The sequence below is a fragment of the Mus pahari genome, chromosome 3, assembly GCF_900095145.1.
Source record: "Mus pahari chromosome 3, PAHARI_EIJ_v1.1, whole genome shotgun sequence".
NCBI classification, from domain to species: Eukaryota; Metazoa; Chordata; class Mammalia; order Rodentia; family Muridae; genus Mus; species Mus pahari.
In genome coordinates this window covers 162,387,430-162,408,588 of record NC_034592.1, presented here as the reverse complement: position 1 = coordinate 162,408,588, position 21,159 = coordinate 162,387,430, and the positions used below count along the sequence as shown (strand labels likewise).

Below are 21,159 nucleotides of genomic sequence, written 5' to 3'. Positions count from 1 at the left end.
CATCCAAAATTGAGAGCCAGCGAGAGTCTGTTTACTATAAACTGCCTACTGTGCAGGCAGTATCACGACAATAGCACAAAGTGGACAAAACCAAGAGCCAGATCAAAAGCTCCCATAGCAGACTTATCAAAGACATGGATGGCCCAACTACAAAGAGGTAACTGGTAACCAGTATCCAATGAATTATCCTGGAACAAGGAAAGGGCTGAGGATGTGGCCCAGCTGATAACGTGCTTATCAAGCATATAAGTCTGGGCTCGATCCCCAGTACCACGTAAGCCCGGTAATCTCAGCACTCTGGAGATGGAGTTCAAGGTCATCCTCGGCTACATGGTAAAGCCAGCCCAGGATGTATGACACTCTGTCTCAAGACAAACAAACAAACAAACAGGGTAAAACTGTCCCCAGTCCTCAACCAGGACCAAATGTGATCATCAAAGCAGTAACTCAGTGCTTGTGTGTTCCGGGGGAAATCACATGGCCACCTAATACCACCCCGCTGAGAAAATCACACCAAAATGCAGCACTGCTTCTGGTTTAATCTACAAACTTAAGAAAATACTCAGAAAAGGATTGTGCTAGACACTGCGGGAGCTGAAACAGCAACGCCCAGACTCTGGAACTTTCCAAACCAGAGGAAGCTCCTCCAGTAAACAAGTCAGAAAGGAAAGAAAGTGAAAGAGTGGCAGAGGGAGGGCAGGCATTATCCCAACAGCAGTATTTCCATGATGGGACATGACATACACACAGGAAGGCACAAGTTAACATACTTCAAAAGCTACCTTGAAGCCTTGTGGTGGCATATACCTACAATCCCAGCACTTATGAGGTGCAAGCAGGAGGGTTAGGAAATCAAGGTTCTCCTGACTGCAAAGCAAGTTGGAAGACAGCCTGGTACAAAAGACTTGTCTATAAATAAATCCACAAACAAGTAAAAAAAAAAAAATGGTATCTTGCGGGGGCTAAGGGTGCGGTTTGCCTGGTAGAACCTACCTACCATTTGTAAAACCTGAGATCAATTCCTAGTACCTGGAGAAAAAGCTACCTTTTAAAAGATACAAAGGGGGGCTGGAGAGATGCCTCAGCAATTAAGAGTGCTGACTGCTCTTCAAGAGGTCCTGAGTTCAATTCCCAGCTGATGCCCTCTTCTAGTATGTCTGAAAAAGAGATACAGTGTACTCATATAAATATAATAAATAAATCTTTTTAAAAAATACAAATGACTCCCAAGTGGTAGTTGTACACACCTTTATCCTACTGGGGAGACAGAGGCAGACATACTTCTGAGTTTGAGGCCAGCCTGGTCTACAGAGCAAATTCCAGCAGCTACAGTTACACAAAGAAAACCCCGTCTTGAAAATTCAAAAAACAAAAAACCTTTATGCCTTTAGCTCCAGCACTTGATAGGCAGAGGAGGCAGAGGCAGGTGATCTCTATGAACTAAAGGGCAGCCTAGTCTACAGAGTGAGTCCCAGGACAGCCTAGGCTACAGAGTGAGTTCCAGGGCAGCCTAGGCTACAGAGTGAGTCCCAGGACAGCCAGGACTAGAGAGACCCTGCCTCAAAAATAAAACAGCATTAATGGGGGACCGGAGAGATGGCTCTGCAGTTAACAGCACTTACTGCCCTTGAAGACAACCAGGGTTCAGTTCTTGGCAATGGAGTGGTGGCTCATAACTGTCTGCAACCCCGGTTCCAAGAGACCCGCTGATACCGCTTCTGACCTCTGCAGGCTCCTGCATGGATGTGGTGCATGCATATGCAACATACATTCAGGCATATACACATAAAACAACACTAATATGCCTGAAGCCAAATTCAAACAAGGTTATACTGAGAGAGGCCAGTGAGATAACTGGACATTGGGCAGTGTGAGGATCAAGTTTATGTATAAGGTATCATGACAGTGTTTTTCAAGGGGGTCTCATGTTCTAGAGCTGTATACAGACATGCATGTGGATCAGAGAACAGCCTGCTGAGTGTCTCTTCAGAAGAATCAGGGAGAACCCCTGGAAGCACAGGCTGGATGGAAAGTGTTGGGGCTATACACAGGTAAACAAGAGACTCTTGTACTACTTTCCTGCTATGTTTGTAAAAGCTCCATGAAAACATGTTACAAGCAGGTCTGTTCTTTTTATATGCTTTCTTATCTAAAGTAAAACCTCTAATGTTAAAAGTAAATTACAGAAAAATCATTGTAACAAGGGCATAAAATGTGAGGCCAAATACAAGCTTGCCGGCTATTGGGACACTACAGTTACTATGGCCCATGTCAATGCCATATGTCCCCCTAGTGTCCAACTGTGACCAAGAATCCATGTTGGAGCCAGACAGTGGTGGTGCACACCTTTGATTCCAGCACTCAGGAGGTAGAGGGAGGTAGATCCCTGAGTTCAGAGCAAGGTCCAGGACAGCCAGCCCAATACAGAGAAACCCTATCTTGCAAAAACAAAAACAAAAACAAAAAACCAAACAAACCTATCTTGGTAGGACTTTCTTTCCCACAAGCCTCGACAAGGTCAAGGACCCAATCTTCTCACTCATCTGCAGGATGTCTCACAACTATAAGTGAAACCACTGACCTCTAACTAACAGCATGGCTGCAGGTTGCCATGGAGGAGACAAATGTTGCTCAAGGGCCAGGGAAGACTGCTGTACTGTCAGGCCAAACCTGGTTCCACTGCACTAGTTTCAGTAGACCTAAGCCACCAGAAAGAGATGGGGCAAGTCCTTCTGGCATGGCCAACTACACCAGTGTTCCCAGGGAACTCTCCTGATGGACTGCCACAACTGACAAGATCTGTGGGAAAATGGGGCTGGGCACCATTAAGGCCACAAAGGTACCCAGCCCTTCACAGATGGCCCACAGGGTGGAACAGCACCTATCAGTCCTCAGACCTTCTGCAAGTCTGTCCCATCATCTCTAGGGTCTGGTTCAGAACATGGCTCCCAAGTCCATGTAACCTACAGACTCTATGTTTTTTTTCTATTTAGCAGAAAATCCTCAGAGAATGCAAAGTTGTACTTGGCAAATAAGCCTCTTCTGTTAAAGGAGACTATGTCTGGCTTTCTGAACAGATCACCCCATTGCAGAGAGTTGGAGTGTTGCAGATCAGGAGCCAAACTATCCCGGGTTATCTTTTTTCCCCTTAAAAGCCACTTGTTGCCCACACTTGTTTCTTGACCTAACACCCCTTTGACTTTGCATTCTTAACAGACTATAGGCTCACACCAACCAAAAGCCCAGAGCACCATCAGACAGCAACACCGTATCCACAACGTACAGCAGAACACTCTAAGCTTTGCTGTGGTGCCCGCCTCACGTTCCCACCAATGGATTCGGTAAAAGACCTGTTTTGCAACCACACAAAGTTCACGACACTGCTTCCATATTGGGACATTTTACATGGGGCGACCTGAATCCTCAGGGCTGTAGGTTTGTTTTTTGTTTTTTTTTTTTACATTCCTTTATTCTTATATATATATGTAGGGGTGAAGGTATATGTGTTCCACAGGCAGACATAGCGGTCAGAGGATGACTTATAGAGCTGTTTCTTTTTTTTTAAAGATTTATTTATTTGTAAGTACACTGTAGCTGACTTCAGACACTCCAGAAGAGGGCGTCAGATCTTGTTATAGATGGTTGTGAGCCACCATGTGGTTGCTGGGATTTGGACTCAGGACCTCTGGAAGAGCAGTTAGTGCTCTTAACCACTGAGCCATCTCACCAGCCCAGTAGAGCTGTTTCTTGCTTCCAGCATGTGAGATGGAACTCAGTTCAACAGGCTTGGCAACAAGTGCTTTTACCCACTGATCAACCCACTGACCTAAGAGCTATGCTGTGTGTGTCAACACAGCTCTCTGCCAAGGCTAAGGCCATACATAAAGCAGATAAAAAATAGACCTTACCTCCTAAGCAATAGACCTATAGGTTCTCCTGCTCTAAGAATCATCCCATAGGGACTGCTTCAGGAAGGGCTCTGCAGTTCTTGTTTCTTTAATCAGTGCTGTCTAGTCAGGTATTTCCCTTTCTGATGCCTAGAGAACACCCAGGAGATTAGTTCTGGCTGGGCATCATTTGGCCTTCCACCTTCTCCACAAATCACTCTAGGCTGGGGCAGGGCTCTCCTTCCATTCAGCCCACCAAGCATGCCATCACCATAACCCCTCCCCAATCTGGGACTCTCAACAATTGTTCTGCTACCTAATAAATGTCCATCTGCTTCAAAAAGGACCCTCCCAGGCTCTTCTGAAGGCAGCCCCTCCCGAGCTCTTCTGAAGGTCCCTCTCTGTGCTGTCTTCCAATCAGGCCCAAAGTGCCCCACTACCTCCATGAATTCTCCCAATTTACTCTTACAATGTATCTTTGGGTTATTAATAAAAATAGATCTAGAGCCAGATATGCTGGTGCATACCTATGATCCCACAACACAAGAGGATGGGGCAAGAGAAGTTGGAGTTCCAGGACAGCCTGGCCTACACAATGATGCCTTTTCTCAACCAAATAGGAAAGGAGAGGGAGGGAAGAGATCTTGAAGTTTGAACAATGAGACATTAAATGAACAAACTGGAGAACGCTACTATCAGCTTGCTGGAAAACCTAGCCATGGGAACCTCTGCTGTTAAAACCAGGAGGGGCAAGCTAGATAGGATCTCTACAGGGCATGATGAGAAATACAACCATTCTAAAGTCACTTTTTCTCACATATCTGTAATCTCAGCATCTGAGAGGCGGAGGCGGGAGGATCAGGAGTTCAAGGCCAGCCTGGGCATTTAAGACCCTATCTAAAAAATAAAAAAATAAAAAGGCATTTGTAGCCGGGCAGTGGTGACATATACCTTTAATTCCAGCACTTGGGAAGCAAAAGCAGGTAGATCTCTGTAAGTTTGAGGCCAGCCTGGTCTACAGATTGAGTTCTAGGATAGTCACAACTACACAGAGAAACCCTCCAGTTAGTTTCTGCAGGAAAATGTTAGTTTCCAATCCTCAAAACCCCTGCTTGACCAGACAGGAAGATCACAGATGTTCCTAGAAAACTTCCTCTGTCCCAAGAGATCACATAGCATCACAGGGCAGGAATCCTCAACAGTGAGGTCTTATCAACAGCTAAGCTAAGGCCAAATGTACAATTCCATCTTCACTCAAGGGTAGGCAGGGACATAGGAGTCTAGAGAAATGTCAGAAATATACCAGACATGGCAGCCATAGGTATCATGACAGTACCTTTCATCCCAAGGTCACCATAGTCATAGAATTTACTTGCACAGCCCAGAGGCAGCTGAAGCCCAGGTTCCTACTCCCCAACCCTTCCCCAACATCTAGAGCCACCAGTCCCAGGCCTAGTGAGGGTCCTCACTCCTCTCGCAAGCAGCCAGGCTACTTTGAGTGGACAATGCTTTCCGGCTGCATTGCCTTCTTGGTCACTTCTTCAATGCCTGTCTTCATTTGTCACTTGGGTGTCATTTTGCAATACCCAGGAAGCTATTGTGCCACAGGAAATGTAGTGTGAGAGAGGAATGAGTGTTCAACATGACTCCATGCACCACCTACTCTAAAAGGCCTGGTGAGGCAGACATGGCCCATGGGACTCACAGGCTAAACCATTATCCACTGACCCTAGAATTCTTGACAGCTCCCAAAGGATAGGAGGAAATGAAGCAGGAGACTCTCCAGCCGTATAAATCCAGGCCTGTGCTGGGGCAACAGTAGCATAATCAAGCTCAGCTCAAACACCACAGCCAATTTGCAAAGACCAAGCTATCCCCCAGGATGAGACAAGAATGAGAGACTGACCACTCTCATCCCCTCCCCCCCTGCAGCTCTCAGTTCACAGTCACTGGACAATGCTCTTTGCTGGCCCTCATGAAAGGTCTGAAGAGCCTTGTCATGGAAGACATGAAGTGGTTATTTTTACAAATCTTGTATAAAATTAGAACCACAAAAACAATCCCTACTCTTTCACAACAGCTTTTTTAGGAAAGAAGCAAGAGCGGCTGGTGGGCTTTGGCCTGGCCTTCAGTCATCAAGATGAGTGCACAGGTCATGCAAGCTTTGCTTTAAGCACAGGCAGTCTTGGGGAAGGAACCAGAAGTGACCTTTACTAAACATTGGCTCCCAGTCCTTTAGCCAAACACAGTTAGCTCCAGCTGTACAAGAGGTGCCATTAAAGGTGAGACAAATGGCCTTTACTTAGCTGTCCCAGAGCCTCAGCTTTAAGTTCCCAAGATTTGTGGCTTCTGCCAGGAGCTACACAATCCATACCAAAGTAAAACCTAACCGTGCTTAGATCTGTGTAAGTGAGCAGCTGACTTCAGCCTCCAGTTTCCACTCAGCAAAAGCAAGAACAAGTCTTGTTAGCATCTACCTGCTGAGCAAGTTTTATAGCCACAGAGAACTCTAAGTTTATTAGGATTCATGCAGGAAAAGGGAAGTGTCTAGGCCCAGAGGACAAAGAAAGCAACAGCATTAATCGCCTGCTGTTTCCATTCTCCACACCAGCAGGGTGGCCCTCAATTGCAGGCCAAGAAGGTGCTCAACAGGGTCCCTTAACAGCAGCCACTTGGGGGAGATGGGGGGACTAAAGGGAGTCTGGAGTCCACTATTCATAAGGCTCCTTCCTTCACAAGATCACATTTAGCAAGCAAGCACAGAAGAAAACATACCACACACTTCAAGAACATTATCTTATAATCCAACACAATGTATTTCAAGTACACACAAGATGAGCCCAGTGCTTTTGTACAAAAATGTTTGTTTTAGTCATCATTATGCTGCAACAGAAGAGAACAGTTCAAAAGCTGCTCAAAAGAGTGGGTGGGGAAGTTGTGGATGGGTCTCCCCACAGCTTATGTCTGCCACTGAGACAGCAGCAGAATCAGACAAGTGGTTAATCCTCTGCTCCATGTGGCTTCTTTCCCCCCCAAACACCACCACCGCCACCTCACTGATCATCTACTTATCAAAACCACAGCTTTGGCAAGAGCCAAGAAAAGGGGAGCTACGGCAGAACCAGATGGATGACCCTTGGTCACCCATGAGTGAGATGTCCAGCCTGCTCCCAGCCCTGCTGACATTGTATTTGGCTGGCTTCCTCTCCCATTCTAGGCTCTTCCTCATCAACTTGCTCAACATCACTCTGTAGTCCCTTGGCTGAACTGGTTTTGCAGTGCTGAAAAACTTGTCCTGATAAAACCAAACCTACCCAGCTCACACCCTCGATCCTGTCTGACTGAGCACTGGGGCCAAGGGTGAACAGCTGTTAAGACCAAGGTCAGAGAATCCATAAACCCTGATTCCTCCTGACAAAAGACAAAACAGGAATGAAAAGAGAAAAGCTGCTAAATTCAATCAGTGTTTATTTTGTCTGAAGCAAGGTGACTCAGCTATTGATTAAGTGATAAAGATCCTTGATCCAAAAATGGGCTGGGAATATCAGAGGTCTGTGACTGAACCAGAAGCTATGCTCACACATTCTCCACTTTGCTGACACTGAGCCAGGACCGCTTCCCCTCTGTCCTTCCAACCCCACCTGCCTAACCTCTCCTGGCTACATGTAACTATTAAATCTAGAGTGCTGTCTTTGCTACACACCATTGGGAGAGGCCAGCACTAGGACTGAGCATTCATGGGAGTAAGATACACCCCAGATCTGGCCCAAGTCCTTTAACAATTTCTGGGGTAGCCTCACTTATGACACTAATGGTGGTTTTTTTTTCCCCCCTCTCCAGGGTGTCCCAGACACTGTGTCACACCCTTTCGCTGGCTTTAAAGCATTTCATTTTCTGTCAAGAGCAAGTATACAAGGTGTCAGGCTGCAGCTGGTACTTTCTACAACTAGCCTTTAGCCAGATTACACTCGTTTGCCAGGTGATCCACTGTAACCTGCCAAAGCAGACTGGTACATGCTCCCAACAGACCTCTTGTTCTCCATGTGTAACTGCTCCTACACCAAGAACTCTAGCATTCACCAGTGCAGACACTTTCCAGGTATTTTTCCAAACCAATAGTAATTCATCCCTTCTGAAAAACTGTTGCGCAGAGACTCAGCCAAGAGCCCTAGGGACCCTACCTACCTGATATACCTTAGCACAAGTCTAAAACATGCCAGTACCCAGGCCACGTTCAGGCCCTGTCAGCCCCAACAGGTAAACATCCTGCTTACATCCATCCTTCCTCGGCACAGACCAAGAGACCAAGATCTAAATAACTTTAAAAGTCCCACAGTCTTTGCAAATTCTTAAAATTTCAATCTCTTTAAAATATCCAATCTCTTTTAAAATACAAAGCCTTTTTCCAATTAAAAGAGACAACAATCAAAATTAACCAGGTATTCTAAAAGAAGGCAGAGAAAGGCAGGAGAAAGCAAGCAAAGAAAGAGTCATACACCAGCAGCCAGCAACAGCACACACAGCCCTTCCAGCTCACTACCACCACGGCACTGACACTGTGGAAGTTTGATCACCAAAAGCACCAAGAGAAAGACATCGTGTTGGGAGGTTCTACCAAGCGACCTCCACTTGGTTTTCTGAATTTGGAAAGAACAGGAAGTATCAACAAAGTTCACATCACACTGAGCACATGATCATGTTTATAAAGGGCTGCAGATTCAGATTAAACCAGTAGTCTCATGAGACTATATATATAATACCAGCAGTGGAAATGTGTTAACAAAACACTTTGAAAAGGCAAAACTTAGAAATCAGATACAAATTCAGGATTGAACCTAGACACCAAAAGTATTATTAAACTCAAGCCTGAACTATTATTCACATGATTGAAGTTTGTATTTTTGTATCGGTGTTTTGTCTGCACACCGTATGTGAGCTACTGGCAGCTATAAACATCCACATGGGGTGCTAGGAGTTGGACCCGGGTCCTCTGGACGGGCAATCAGCACTCAGCAGCTAAGCCGTCTCTCCTTACTTCATCGGAAGTATTTTTTTTAAAGATTTATTTATTTATTAAGTACAGAATGTTTTGTGCCTGCATGCCAGAAGAGGGCGCCAGATCTCAACATAGATGGTTGTGAGCCACCATGTAGTTGCTGGGAATTGAACTCAGGACCTGTGAGAGCAGTCAGTGCTCTCAATCTCTGAGCCACCTCTCTGAAGTATTTTTTAAATTTTGGTTATTTATGATTATGGGGGGAACACACATGCAACAGGGCACATGTTAAGGCCCGAGGATCGAGGATAGCTCTGTGGAGTCGGTTCTGTTGGTCCACTGTTTCACGGGTTGTGGGATTGTCCTCAGGCCCTTGAGCTCTATGGCGATGCTTTTACCCTCTAAGCCATTTCATTGGTCCCATGATTGAAATACTTAACAGTTGTGTTCAAATACTGACTGAGTTTTGGACTAAACCCTGCACCGGACAATTAGTGCTAAACAGTACATCAGATGTCCACATCCAAATGGAATCAGGTGATGACAAGGAGACACTGACTTATACTCACAGTGCCACCACAGAGGCTCACAGCAAGTCAGAGTATCCATACCCTGAGGTGTCCAGGATGTTTTTATAACTACAGGACACCCACTTGATGGCCTTCATTCCACAGCAATGCATTCCAGAGCACAGATCTGCCTGGCAAAAGGCTCTCTGACCTCTCCAACCGCAGTATGTGTGGTATCGTTCCTACACGCCTGTCTCACCTGGAAGGTGGAAGAGCCAGGGGTGCCCTACAGCACACCACATGCGTATAGCTATATTTTACCTAAATTCCCCATTTTTCATTTAAACACATTTTTCAGGCAAAGGCACAGAAGGCAAGAGAAAATAGTGACTGCTCCTGTCAAACAGCCCAGAGACCAGCCAGGACCCAGGAGCCTACCACAGCCTTCCCATTAACCTCACACCACCATGTCAACCACCGTGAGGGCTGTCACACAACTTCTACCCAAAGGCACAGCATATACCTGGCTACTCCACAACAACGCTGTCTGTCTATTAGAGAAATAATCTCCAAGATGCAGTCAACTCCATTTTAGGCAGCACAGGAGAATAAAAGGCACCAAAAATGTTCTAATCAAAAAGAGGAATGACAGAGCCTAAAAAATGGTGGTGGTTAAGGGTTCTTGCTGCTCTTACAGAGGACCTGAGTTCTGTCTCTAGCAACCACCAGCTGCTCCAGGGGGATTTAAGGCCTCTTCTGTCTTCCACTGGTAATGAAATGGGTACACACATAAGACAGACAGACAGACAGACAGACAGAGATATACACACACATTAAATCCTTTAAAAAAGGAGTATTATGTTTTCAATTACCATTATAAACCAGGAGATCTCAGCATTTCCAGAAGTATTGGGCAGGAGGACCAAAGTTAATGGCTTTGTTTGTTTGTTTGTTTGTTTGAGATAGGGTTTCTCTGTGTAGCTCTGGCTGAACTTGCTCTGGAGACCAGGCTGGCCTCCAACTCACAAAGATCCACTTGCCTCTGCCTCCCAAGTGCTGGAATGAAAAATGTGTTTACCACCATGCCTAGCAATATTAACATGTTTAAAAAATGAAGCAGTCGGGCAGTGGTGGCACACGCCTTTGATCCCAGCACTTGGGAGGCATAGGCAGGCGGATTTCTGAGTTCGAGGCCAGCTGGTCTACAGAGTGAGTTCCAGGACAGCCAGGGATACACAGAGAAACCCTGTCTCGAAAAACAAAAAACAAAACAAAACAAAACAACAACAAAAAAAAATGAAGCCGGGTGTCAGTACCTTTAATCCTAACATTCTGAGAGGCAGGCAAATATCTGAATTCAAAGCCAGTCATATCTACACAGTGAGTTCTAGGCCCACAAGGGCTACAATATAAGACCCTCTCTCAAAAAATAACAAAAAAAAATTTATTAGCATAAATTAACTACATATAATGGGTTTCACTGACATTTTCCTACACGTTACATAATGTATTTTGATCAGATTTACCCCCCCCTCGTTACCTTCTCTTGCCTACCTCCTCAAGTTTGCCATTCTCTTTTCTTTTTTTAAAGATTTTATTTATTTTACATATATGAGTACACTATAGCTATCTTCAGACACTAGAAGACACTCTTCAGCAGAAGAGGGCACCAGATCCCATTACAGATAGATGGTTGTAAGCCACCATGTGGCTGCTGGGAATTGAACTCAGGACCTCTGGAAGAACAATCAGTGCTCTTAACTGCTGAGCCATCTCTCCACCCCTTTATTATAGATTCCTATTAAACGTATACTTGAGAATTTTATTTTCCCTGGGTAGTGGTGGCACAGGCCTTTAATTCCAGCACGTGGCAGACAAAGGCAGCCAATCTCTGTGAGTTTGAAGCCAGCCTAGACTACAGAGCTCATTCCAGGACAGCCATGGCTACACAAAGAAACCCTGTCTCAAAAAGAAACCAGAATTTAAATTTTGTGTGTGTGTGTGTGCACATGTGTATACATATGTGTGTGTACACAAGTCATAGTGTACATGTTGAGGTTAGGGGACAACTTGGGAGACAGTTCAGGATTTCTACCTTACAGGTACTCAGGATCCACCTTAAGTCATCAGGCTTGGCAGAAAATGCCTCTCCCCAGTGAGCTACATATCTTGCCTGTGAGTTTCCATCCTTTTTGTAAGAGGGCAATCTGTTGTATTCTTAACACACATTCTTTTTTTTTTTTTTTAAAGATTTATTTATTTATGATATGTAAGTACACTGTAGTTGTCTTCAGACACTCCAGAAGAGGGCACCGAATCTCGTTACAGATGGTTGTGAACCATCATGTGGTTGCTGGGATTTGAACTCAGGACCTTCGGAAGAGCAGTCGGGTGCTCTTACCTGCTGAACCATCTCACCAGCCCTTAACACACATTCTTAAACAGAACTCCATACTTTTCCCCCCCTTCCCTATGTATGTGTGTGTATGTGTGTGAGCATATGTATGTATGCATGTATGTATGTTTTAGAGAGAGGGTATTTTTGAGACAGGGTCTGTCCACATAGCTCTGACTGTCCTGGAACTCACTATGTAGACCAGACAGACCTTAAACTTGTAGAGACACACCTGGTTCTGCCTCCTGAGTGTTAAAGGTGTGTCCCACCACACCCAGCCTAACTTTCATATAAGGTGTTTATAATCCCAGCTGAAACAGATGGACTGGGGGTGGGTCTAGACAGCTTGGACTACAGAGTAAGATCAAAGCACAGGTCAAAGCAGAAAAAAAAAAAAGAGCTCGTGGATTTTTCACTTAGCATTTTTTGTTTGTTTTTTGTTTTTCAAGTCAGGGTTGCTCTATGTAGCCCTGGCTATCCTGGAACTCATTATGTAGACCAGGCTGGCCTCGAACTGGCCTTAAATGTCCACCAAGTAGAAGGCAGAGGCAGGCAGATCCTTGAGTTGGAGGTCAGTCTGATCTACAAATCAAGTTTCAGGCCAGCCAGTGTTACACAGTGGAACCCTGTCTCAAAAACAAAACAACGAAAAGAATATGAACTCACCAGGGTTATGATGCGTACCTGTAGTCCCCGAACTTCAAGGTCATGCTCAATTACATCTGGCCTACCCCAGTTCCATTAGATCCTCCTCAAAAGTAACAAAATGAATGTAAAGAGCACACTAACTGGTACCCAATTCTAAGTGATCAGCTCTGGAAGCATATGTACAAGTAACCAAGTAACAGTAAACACACTGAGCAGGCACTACTCAGGTATTTAAGGATACGTAAAACACACACACACACACACACACATGCGCGCGTGTACATATGTAACAATAATCCAAGAAATAGAGGCCAGGGGGGAGAGCAGAGGGAGGACTAGGGGACTTGGAGGAAATGATGTAATTATATTACAATATCAAAAAGTAAGGCTGGGGATATATATAAGCTGCTTGCTTATGTTGACAGGCATAAGACCATGCTCATCCCTAGCGACAACAGAAAGAAAGAAAGAAAGAAAGAAAGAAAGAAAGAAAGAAAGAAAGAAAGAAAGAAAGAAAGAAAAAGAGAGAAAGAGAGAGAGAGANAGAGAGAGAAAGAAAGAAAGAAAGGAAGAAAGAAAGAAAGAAAGAAAGAAGAAAATGAAAGAAAAGGCCTGGGTTTCAGTACCTTTGCTACTTAATTTACTACTATGTGCTCTGAAGTAAGCTACTTGAGCTCTCTATTCCTCGGGAATAAAGATAATGTTAGTGACTGCTGTAAGACTCATGCTTCTAATGATCTAGAGCAAATAATTGCTCAAAATTAGCATCCCCTGAGATAAGAGTTGTTATTACCAGACAGTACCTGGGGCAAACAGGAAGGTAGCTTCTATGGAGGACATGCAACCACCCATTTCCTCATTGTCACCCTTTAGATAGCACCATCAGAGGCAATGCGAGGCGACGGACAATGTGTCCACTCAAACGTTCCTGTTTCCTTACTCACCATCAGTGAACTAACACTTTGGAGCACCTGTTGCTTGTCAGAGCCCACTGCAAACGACTGACCCATATGTAACTCTTACTGGTACACCAGATGTTACATGCCACAAACAAGATGTGAAGGTGGGAGAGATGACGGGTGACAGTTAGCAGGGGCCAGGCTCTCTGCAGAAAGGGTCAGCAGTTCCCCATCCTTGAGGATCCCACTCAGGAGCTGTCCCATCAACATCTCTGACGGTAAGGAGCCTAGGCTACATGAAGGCCTCCTCCAAGTGTGTGCTGAGCCCGACAGAACCACTGATCCAGATGTGCAAAGGCCGACCCAAAAGAGCATAACCCAAAAGCTTGTCCAACTCTCAAGACTGAGGCGCCCCACTCGGCCGCAGCGTATCGGAGGAGCAAGGGGGACTGTGCGCCGCCGCCGGTGCCTCCACGCGGGGCCCACCAGCCGCACTCAGCGCGGACAGCCCTGGCTGCCTCGCCGGTGCGGGTCTGAAGGCGCGCTCCGACTCCGCTGTGGAGACACAGGCCCTCGGACCTGAGGCCACGCGGGCACCAAGTTCCGCGCGCGCCCCGAGGGGATACGCGGCTCGCCCAGCAAAGGGAGAACGCCGGAGTCCCTCGCGTGCGACCGCGGACCTCGCTCGAGCCCCACGGGGGCCCGTCCCTACCGAGGTCGTCCCCACTCCCGGCGGCCTAGCGCCGCGACTCTCCAGCCCGGGCCCGGTCGCGGCCTAGGTGGCACATGGGCTTCCCCGAGACCCGTCCCCGCGCGCCCGTTCCGCCGCAGCCCACTCACCCGAAAGCGGTCCCCGCGCCGCCGCCGACCCCACGGCCGCCCCGCCCCCGACCGCGGCCCGCAACCCTCTGACACCCAAGCGGAAGTGCGGCCCGCGCCTCTCCGACCCACAGCCCGCCGCGCCGCTCGCCGCTCGCCGCTCGCCGCGCCCCGCGCCGTCCGTCAGCCGCCGCCTGGCCAATCGGCGCTCGGCCCGCAGGCCGCGCCGGGGGCGGAACCATGCCCATCACGTTCTCCGGACAGCTTCTCCCTCGGCCCTATCATAATCCGGCTCACACGGGGGAGTGGCGGCGCGCCCAGCCAATCACCGCTTGGAGAAGGTGGGTTTATGCAGATACTGGCGCTAGAAGGAAGGGGAGGCAGGAGGAAGGGGAGTGACCTTGGGAGAGGCTAGTTTACAAACAGTGAGTCAGGTGGCTGGGCGTGGACGATCCCAGGCTGGCGCTGGGCTAGACCCACCCTTCGACTCTGGAACCCGCAGACGCTTCTCACCTTTGCTGGGGTTTGGACAAATGGCAAACGTGGCCACCGGCCTTTGCGCGCCAATCGTGACTTAACATACCCTGGGGCCAGTTTACCCCTCCAGTGGCCTCCTAGGCCGGTTCATCCTGTTTAACACCCTTAGGCGCCCTGTGGTCTGCAGTGGCTCCTGGTTAAATCCAGAATCTCTGGGGATAGGCCTGCAGCCTGTTTGGCCTAAGGAAAGCTAACTGACCTCTCTGAACACTCAGTTTTCTCTGTAGCCAGGGTTCCCCAGTCTCCTCATCACATTGGAATGGGGGGTCTGGTTTGAGACAGGCGGAGTGCCATGAATCAAGATGGCTACTGACTTGCATAGGACTTTGCAGGGCACAGGAATTGCAAAGGTATGGGGCATGTGGTCCGGTCCTAGCCAGGAGGTTCAGCTCCGTGTCAAACCCGAAGGAAGCAAGTTAGATGTCTCTTGTCTTACAAACCTACCCAGAAGCAAGAGAGGTGAGGGCTACTATAGGTGTCTGTCTGGTCGTTTGAAAGCAGGAAGCCAAGGAGGAAGCAAGACCCCCCCAGGTCACCCAGGACCAGCTGCACCTGGCATCTGTCCAAGGCTTTCCAGTTATTTGTGTAATTACTTGGGTTTTTTGCTAAGCCAGTCTGAGGTTTTGGCAAAGGGGTTCTAAATGCCCCCCATGAACCTTCTTCAGCCCATAATGACGGATTCTTCTCCAAGGCCACACTTCTTCCTCCTGTAAGGTGGTGCTCACACACAGACCCCCCCCCTGCCGCCTCTGTGGCCCACTCTGCAGATACTCAAGTCCTCTGCAAACACGGAGTGAGTGCAAGGGCCTCTGTGGCCCAGCAGACCCTGCCTGCCTCTCTAGCTCCCACCCTAGGGACAGCCTGGCTTTCTGGTGGCCCCTTCTCAATGGCGCAGGAGATACGTGCTGGGACTGGAAAAGAGCCCCCTGCACGCCCTGCTCCTAAAGAGAAAGACAGAGGGAGGCGGGCCAGGCTTCCTTCCGAAACAAAGGCGTTGCCATGGTTACCTCTGAAGAAAGCAACTCCAGCCCGCTGAGGGCTGATGGAAGGGTGCGGCAGCTGGCCCCCCAGCCAGGACAAGGACGGCTAGCCGGTTGCCACGGAGATAGTCAGACTGACCAGGTTCTGCAGTTTTTCTGGGGGCCTGGCCAAGACTAGCTCAGAAACCCACCACCACCCACACCCTTACCTAAATCTCCACGATCCGCCCCTCTGCAAGGGACAAGCCTCAGAAGGACACAGCTTGCCACCTGCTTTTGGACTTTGAGCTAAAGGGCCCTGCCACCTGGGCAGAATAACCACCCAGGCTGAGCATCCCTACTCAAGCTGTGGAGTAGATGGGCTGACCCTGGGGCCGGGATGGCATTCCAACCACCTGTCTTCCAGCTGTGGCTGAGGATAGCCTTGAATTCCTCACTTCCGCTTTTACCTTTCAGTAAAAGCTGAGCTGACAGGTGCCTACCACTGCTCTTGGTTCTCTGCCCCTTTTAGGGCCGCCGCCACCTTTCAGCAGCCTCGTGCAGGGCTGGGTGGCTCAGCATCCCTGTCAGTAGGGGAGGGGCTCCCTCCATCTTTGCCGTGTGGCAGTGTCCTCTAGGATGGACTAGTAGGGTGTAGAAAGAGGCAGGGTTGGCTCTGCGCCCTGCTATGACAGTGCAGATAATGATAGTCGAAATGCCCCCGAAGTGTTCCATGACGTCCGTGTCCCTTCAGGTTCCCCCATGTCAGCAGCTGACCAGGGAGATGAATGCCATTGCTCCCACTTTACGGATGTCAGACTGGCTCTCAACCCGTTTAATGCCTCCTGAGGGCAAGGCACAGAGAGGTCTGATGGACCAGCAGTCTGGCTATGCCCAAACTCCAGACCAGGATCTGCCCTGAGTTTCCTGAAGGGGCTATGGCTGAGGGCCACAAGATCAGATTCCCTGTCACAGGGCCCCTGCGTGGCTGCAGCTTTGAGTGCTCTCGGCATCTGAGAAGTGCCAAAGGACTGTTCGGGGAGTGTGTTCCTTCCTGAACAGCTCCTGGGACCCAATGGGATGCCATGAGGGTGCTGCCCCACCCCACATGGTATAAATAAAGGATACATCCAGTCCCAAGTGCTGAGTGGAGGTGGGGGATTGCAGGATAAATCCTGGAGGTCAAGTCAACTCTGAGGACTTAGAATGGAGGCCAGAGGCTCCCTGACAGAATCCCTCTGTCTTCTTGAGTACCCCTTCCCCAGGGGCAGGCCATCTGCCTGTGTCTCGCAAGACCCACGCAAGGCCTCCCTTGACCACAGCTGGTGCTGTGGGTGGTCACAGCCAGATAGCAACACGAACCCCATCTTCCTGCTTCCCATCCTCACCTCTGAAGGAGGCAGAACAGAGATGATCGCTCCCCACTCCAGAAGGGAAACTGAGGCTCAAGAGCAGCAGCTCACCCAGGGACAGGCTGCCAGCCACCCGCCCTCTGCCCTTCACCCAGTCCACTCTTACCTCTTTGCCAGAGTGCTATCTCTTCATCTCAGCCTGTTTGTCGGCCAGCTGGGCCAGGGCGTGGCATCCAGGAACTGGGGTGCCTTGTATGTGGTCCCACCTGGCCCCTGCTGCTGAAGCCAGCCAGAAGCCATCTCCACCCCAGATTCCCAGGCCCCTGGCAGAACACACTTCCAGCTCTCTTCTCAGCCATGCCATGGAATCTTCCGTGGGGACAGGAAGTAGGCTGCCAGTGGGCAGCCTGGCCACAGAGGCCTGGACCAGCTCACGTGGCTCGGCTGATTCTTCTCAGCCAACTTTCAAGTCTCCTCTGCAACGTGACGATGCTGGCTTCCCTGTCGGGGAGGGTGGGTATTTTTAGGTTGAACCCGCCTCGTGAAGAGACAAGTTATCAATAGCAGCAGAAAAGGGCTTTTTCTTATTCTTTCTCCCCCTATGGCTTTGGGACACGAACAAGCTGCACCTATTAAGCTCTGCCAAAAGGAAGCAGGAAAAGTGGTGTTCCCCAATAAACTTTTCACCCCAAAGTTCCTTCCGTGCGACAGAAAACCCAGGTCATCCTAGGCTAACTCCAACAGTCCTTCCTCTTCTGGGAAGCTACCCTAACAACCTGCCTAGTGACAGGTCCTGCAGAGGTCAAAGAGTGAGGATCCAGAGGAGGTGGAAAAGGAGGCCCCACAGACTCCCTTCTAAGCACCAAAGAAGCCACTGGACCGTCTCTCATTTCCGAGTGCTGTGTGCCCCACTGTAGGCTGAGAGCCCTAGAGTGGATTGTGTCAGTTAAATGCCCAACTACTCAGGGCAAGTGATCAGGAGGCCTCCAGGAGTTTGCCTACCTGAGTTCAGGAGTCCTCACTTGCCAGTTAGCTACTGTTTCCTGAGATCAGAGAGATGTGTGAAAAGCTGGTCAAAGCCAGCACGCTTCTTCCTCCCCCACAAAGCTGACCAGAGTGTGTGGAGGCGCCTGCACGCCAAGAGCCCAGCGCAGACCCAGCATGTGTGAACACTGAGATTTTCTTGACAGGTCACTAGAATGGCATCCTGCCTTGCTGAAGGAAACATTTGAGCCTTGAGCCGACTTGGCTGCCTGCCCTTCAGGAATGGTTAGCAAGCACTCCATTTCTGAGGAAGCCCAGAATAACAAAGGCTTCAACAAAATAGAAGTGTGTTTGCTCCCATGTGACAGGAGCCCAAGCTGCCCTGTCTGGCTCCTGCTTTGCTGTATCACTCAACGAGGGTTCCTTCCAGTCTCGTGTGTCACGCCATGGCCCAAAACAGTGGCTGGTGCTCTAATGATCACACACATCTCTAACCAGAAAGGAAGGGATGCTGCTCCCACCCCCAAGATAAATCAGCTTGGAAATCTGCCCCAGGAGCTGAGGAATATTCAGCCAGTGGACCAGTACGCCCCTCTTCCCAGCCATACTCTGGCTGGTGGAAAGTGGGATTCTCTCTCTTCCCCCAACATCCACTTCTCCACTCACACTTCACTAGCCAGGACACCATCCCCGGCTACTTTGACAAGGCTGAAGCATGCTACCTGAGGATGTCACTGGCCTAAGTAAAACAGGTTCAGAAGGGACGGTTACAGTGGCCACTTGTCTGATAGGCCTACCTGCTGGCCTCACCTTGAGGAGCGTCTGAGACTGCCCACCCCCACCCAGGCCCCAGGGGCTGGGACTTCATCCCCCCTCCCCCCCACACACTAAAACCCATAACAATGGAACTCCAGGATACCCTCCTGGGGCAGTGTGGGACAGATGCCAGCCAGACTCCATCTCATAGCCTTTAGGGCAACTCCATACCCAGCGTGGAGCTGGCCCAGGAAACTATGGTTCTTTCTTCCTGGCCGTACTGGAGCTGATGGAAGATGGAGCCCTGTCTTTCTTTCCATTATCCCCTGAGCACCTGCCACACGCTGACCCTGGCTTGGACCCTGAACACAGATGCAGAGTACACCTGAGCAAAGAGAGGTCCCAGATCCTGGTCCCCGATCCACCAGTCCCAGGGGCCCACGTTGGGTGGCAAGAATATACGCACATCCTCGTGCAGGGAACTGACAGGGCGGGAGAGAACTGGAGGAGCGACAGCTGGGCTGGGTTAGATTTAGCTTGCTGAGAGCCAAATGCGTTGGCCGGAGCCGCTGGCTGGGCCTCAGTGCCAGGGAAGCTGCATACCGGATGGGAGGGGCAGGTTAAACACGCCTGGGGAACCTAGATGGAGAGCAGAGATGAGGTTCAGGACAGGGAATGGAGGTAGTAGCCCAGGCCAGTGAGGAAGGCTAGCCAAGGCCACCCACCCTCGCTTCCTGGCACCATCATGCCTCCTCCATAAGGTGGAGCTAAGGACAGAGGGGAAAGGCAGCCAGGTAACTGGAGTCCTTCTGGGAGAGGGTATGCACCCTTACTCCATCTTGGGAGAGTCAGTCAGTCAGTCAAGACACAGCCAAGGACCGAGTACCCACTGCCTGTGTGCTGGGCTGGGTTACCACAGAGGTCAGGTGCCCTGCCCTGGCCCCTGACCTGTGGTGGAGAGGATGAGGTGGTCTCTCACAGTGTTCTAGTCTAACCAGGAGCCTCGCTGGCTCAAGCCTATGCCAGTGTGCAAGACCCAAACTGGATTTACTGCACTGGTATCGCTGTCTTGAAATTCTTCGGCCACATTTCCTTCTCATAGCAAAATCTACAGCCACCCTATAGAAGGAGTGGGCTGGGCAATGGCTAATTCCCCAACCAGCTCTGTGACTTATCCCCTGCAAGGATGGGGATGGGCCGGGCTATCAGGTTGGGGTTGTTTGGGGAAGAGATGGAGGGGCTGATAAAGGGCTCATTCTGGACACTTTGCCAGGGCTGGGAGAAGTCAGGAAACCCAAGACATCCTTAGCCATGGCTCTAAAGTGACTCAGGGCTAGGCCTCCCCAGAGCACCCCTGGAAAACAGAGTTAGCTCAGGGCTTCCCCAATATACTGGCCTAAAGAGCAGCCTGACCTTCTGAGCCCTTGGTAATAGGAGATGGTGCAAGTAGGCCTTACAGACAACCCAGGTAGGACAGAGCCCAGTGTCCACATGGTGTTTATCTGTCATTGGCTCTGTGTGCCTCTGTCTTCCCGGGGCTTGGGAAGGTATGTGAAAACCCTTCCAAGGGCACCTGGTCATCTGCACAGGATCCATCTAGAAGCTGCCTAGACTCCTCCCTATCAGCAGGCTGACCTCAGACAGGTGCACTTGACAGCCAGATGCAGGGTTTGAGTACAGGCCCTTTACCTACCTCTGGACTGTGTGTTGAGATATGAGCCTAAAGGTGCCACACCGAGGAGAGAGGCTCACCAGGAGAGCAGAGTCAAGAGGACACAGGTAGCAGTTAGGCTCCTAAAGCCAGCCATTCCTAATGAGGTGGGTGAAATGACCGACTTTCTCCACCGGGCACACCTGGCCAGGATCCCCCTTCGAAATGTCACACAAGTCAAGACTGGTAAGGCACACCTTTAGTCCTAGCACTTGGGGAGGAAGAAGTAGGTTAGGTCTCTGTGAGTTAAAAGCCACCCTGATCTACACAGAGAGACCCTGTCTCCAAACAAAGAACAGACAGAGTCTAGCCTCCTCCTCAGTTCTCAGGCTCAGCACTGCCACTTCCCTCACGTGACCACTGTTGTCCCAGCTGGAACAGGTAAGCACTAGCTCCGCCCGGCCGAGTTCTGTGGAACTGCAGCTTCATCTGTCAGCACCCTGTGCAAGCCCTCATAGGTGCCAGTCCCTACTCCAAAGCCCACCACCAGCACCTCAGCCCCACTGTCTCCCACAAGTCTGGGGGCCTTCAGGGACGCCCTCTTATGTTTTCCTGTTGTGTACTGACTGCGTGGGCTATGAGCATGTCAGATAAAGCGGATGAATGTGTGGGATGCAGGTATCAACAAAGATCTCAGACACCCACCCAGCCATCCTAGGCCGCTATGGAGATATGATGTGTTCCTGTTACCGGCTTGTCTCTACAGC

At 49.5% G+C, this 21,159-nt stretch overlaps 1 protein-coding gene across 3 annotated transcripts in view; it reads right to left on the bottom strand.

The window, feature by feature from the left end:
• Nucleotides 1–17,310, bottom strand: part of Osbpl2 (oxysterol binding protein like 2) — a 46,052-nt gene extending 28,742 nt beyond the window's left edge. The window contains exon 1 of one of the 3 annotated variants that reach the window (XM_029536565.1): nucleotides 17,168–17,310. The gene's annotated coding sequence lies outside the window, so the exon portion shown is untranslated. Of the gene's footprint in view, nucleotides 1–14,174; nucleotides 14,346–17,167 lie in introns of those variants that run through there. The other 2 variants (XM_021192322.2, XM_029536566.1) reach the window with 2 other exon arrangements.
• Nucleotides 17,311–21,159: the final 3,849 nt, after the last annotated feature.